We start from the raw sequence: 3828 nt of genomic DNA on the forward strand, positions 1-3828 counted from the left end.
CCTGCTCTAGTAGTACTACTATTAGTATGCCTGCTCTAGTAGTACTACTATTAGTATGCCTGCTCTAGTGGTACTACTATTAGCATGCATGCTCTAGTAGTACTACTATTACTATGCCTGCTCTAGTGGTACTACTATTAGTATGCCTGCTCTAGTAGTACTACTATTACTATGCCTGCTCTAGTAGTACTACTATTAGTATGCCTGCTCTAGTAGTACTACTATTAGTATGCCTGCTCTAGCAGTACTACTATTACTATGCCTGCTCTAGTAGTACTACTATTAATATGCCTGCTCTAGTGGTACTACTATTAGTATGCCTGCTTTAGTAGTACTACTATTACTATGCCTGCTCTAGTAGTACTACTATTAGTATGCCTGCTCTAGTGGTACTACTATTAGTATGCCTGCTCTAGCAGTACTACTATTAGTATGCCTGCTCTAGTGGTACTACTATTAGTATGCCTGCTCTAGTAGTACTACTATTAATATGCCTGCTCTAGTGGTACTACTATTAGTATGCCTGCTCTAGTAGTACTACTATTACTATGCCTGCTCTAGTAGTACTACTATTAGTATGCCTGCTCTAGTGGTACTACTATTAGTATGCCTGCTCTAGCAGTACTACTATTACTATGCCTGCTCTAGTAGTACTACTATTAGTATGCCTGCTCTAGTAGTACTACTATTACTATGCCTCCTCTAGTAGTGCTACTATTAGTATGCCTGCTCTAGTAGTACTACTAGTAGTATGCCTGCTCTAGCAGTACTACTATTAGTATGCCTGCTCTAGTAGTATTACTATTCGTATGCCTGCTCTAGTAGTACTACTATTAGTATGCATGCTCTAGTAGTACTACTATTACTATGCCTGCTCTAGTAGTACTACTATTAGTATGCCTGCTCTAGCAGTACTACTATTAGTATGCCTGCTCTAGTAGTACTACTATTAGTATGCCTGCTCTAGTAGTACTACTATTAGTATGCCTGCTCTAGTAGTACTATTATTCGTATGCCTGCTCTAGTAGTACTACTATTAGTATGCCTGCTCTAGCAGTACTACTATTAGTATGCCTGCTCTAGCAGTACTACTATTAGTATGCCTGCTCTAGTGATACTACTATTACTATGCCTGCTCTAGTAGTACTACTATTAGTATGCCTGCTCTAGTGGTACTACTATTAGTATGCATGCTCCAGACATACTATTAGTATGCCTGCTCCAGTAGTACTACTATTAGTATGCCTGCTCTAGCAGTACTACTATTACTATGCCTGCTCTAGTAGTACTACTATTAGTATGCCTGCTCTAGTAGTACTACTATTACTATGCCTGCTCTAGTAGTACTACTATTAGTATGCCTGCTCTAGCAGTACTACTATTAGTATGCCTGCTCTAGCAGTACTACTATTAGTATGCCTGCTCTAGTAGTACTACTATTAGTATGCCTGCTCTAGTAGTACTACTATTACTATGCCTGCTCTAGTAGTTCTACTATTAGTATGCCTGCTCTAGTGGTACTACTATACTACTATTAGTATGCCTGCTCTAGTAGTACTACTATTACTATGTCAGTAATCCAGAGCAGAGTCCGAGAGGAACAGAATGACAGACAGGCTCAGGGTCAGGGTCAGGGTCAGGCTCAGGCTCAGGCTCAGGGCAGGCAGAGGTCAGTAATCCAGAGCAGAGTCAGAGAGGTACAGAACGGCAGACAGGCTCAGGGTCAGGGTCAGGGCAAGCAGAGGTCAGTAATCCAGAGCAGAGTCAGAGAGGTACAGAATGGCAGACAGGCTCAGGGTCAGGCTCAGGGTCAGGGCAGGCAGAGGTCAGTAATCCAGAGCAGAGTCAGAGAGGAACAGAATGGCAGACAGGGTCAGGGTCAGGCTCAGGGTCAGGGCAGGCAGAGGTCAGTAATCCAGAGCAGAGTCAGAGAGGTACAGAACGGCAGACAGGCTCAGGGTCAGGGTCAGGGTCAGGCTCAGGCTCAGGGCAGGCAGAGGTCAGTAATCCAGAGCAGAGTCAGAGAGGTACAGAACGGCAGACAGGCTCAGGGTCAGGGTCAGGGCAAGCAGAGGTCAGTAATCCAGAGCAGAGTCAGAGAGGAACAGAATGGCAGACAGGCTCAGGGTCAGGGTCAGGCTCAGGGTCAGGGCAGGCAGAGGTCAGTAACCCAGAGCAGAGTCAGAGAGGTATAGAACGGCAGACAGGCTCAGGGTCAGGGTCAGGGTCAGGCTCAGGCTCAGGGCAGGCAGAGGTCAGAAATCCAGAGCAGAGTCAGAGAGGAACAGAATGGCAGACAGGCTCAGGGTCAGGGTCAGGGTCAGGCTCAGGGTCAGGGCAGGCAGAGGTCAGTAACCCAGAGCAGAGTCAGAGAGGTATAGAACGGCAGACAGGCTCAGGGTCAGGGTCAGGGTCAGGCTCAGGCAGAGGTCAGTAACCCAGAGCAGCGTCAGAGAGGAACAGAACGGCAGACAGGTTCAGAATGTTCAAAACTGGGAAAACTTGAAAACAGGGACTAGAGTGAAAACAGGAGTACAGGAAAACACTGGTAGGCTTGACTAGATAAGACGAACTGGCAACAGACAAGCAGAAAACACAGGTATAAATACACAGGTGATAAACGGGGAAGATGGGCGACACCTGGAGGGGGGTGGAGACAAGCACAAAGACAGGTGAAACAGATCAGGGTGTGACAGTGTGGGTTTTTCCTTAAGTTTGTCATGTTAGGACCCTGTTTTAGTTGCTTTGCCAACTTTCAGTGTCTTTCATGGGTGTCTTTCAGTACCTGTTTGAAACCCATTCTCTTTTAGTTTGGGTTTTTAAGTGATTCTTTTCCGAATGTTATTGTGTTACAGCGTTAAAATGGATTACATTTAGATGTTGTGTCACTGGCCTACACACAATACTCCATAATGATAAAGTGGAATGTTGACAAATGAATTAAAAATGAAAAGCTGAAATGTCTTGAGTAGGTAAGTATTTAACTCCTATGTTAAGGCAAGCCTAAATACGTTCAGGAGTAAAAATGTGCTTAACAGGTCATATTAATTTGCATGGAATCTGTGTGCAATAATAGTGCTTGACATGATTTTTGAATGACTTCCATCTCTGTACTCCACACATACAATAATCTGTAAGGACGGGGGAATAATGGGACATTGTCTGATTGTCATATTTTGCTGATTATTGTTAAATTGTAAAAAAAACAAAAAATGCCAATAATTATATTGTAAAAAAAAAAAAAGGTCCCTCAGTCGAGCAATGAATTTCAAACACACATTCAACTACAAAGAGGTTTCTAATGCCTTGCAAAGAATGTCACCGAGTGGTAGATGGGTAAAAATAAAAAAAGCAGACATTGAATATCCCTGTGAGCAAGAAGTTATTAATTACACTTTGAATGGTGTATCAATACACCCAGTCACTACAAAGATACAGGCGTCCTTCCTAACTCAGTTGCCGGAGAGGAAGAAACTGCTCAGGGATTTCACCATGAGGCCAAACATTATTATTTTATTTTTTTTACCTTTATTTAACCAGGCAAGTCAGTTAAGAACAAATTCTTATTTTCAATGACAGCCTGGGAACTGCCTGTTCAGGGGCAGAACGACAGACCTTGTCAGCTCGGGGGTTTGAACTTGCAACCTTTCAGTTACTAGTCCAACGCTCTAACCACTAGGCTACCCTGCCGCCCCAGTTACAGAGTTTAATGTCTGTGATAGGAGAAAACTGAGGATGGATGGATGGATCGTGACTGACACTGAATATTCTGTCTTACACGTACAGGACAAATTACAGGCCAAATACAACACATGTGACAAACAGAGA

This window comes from Oncorhynchus keta, chromosome 34 (assembly GCF_023373465.1).
Source record: "Oncorhynchus keta strain PuntledgeMale-10-30-2019 chromosome 34, Oket_V2, whole genome shotgun sequence".
NCBI lineage: Eukaryota > Metazoa > Chordata > Actinopteri > Salmoniformes > Salmonidae > Oncorhynchus > Oncorhynchus keta.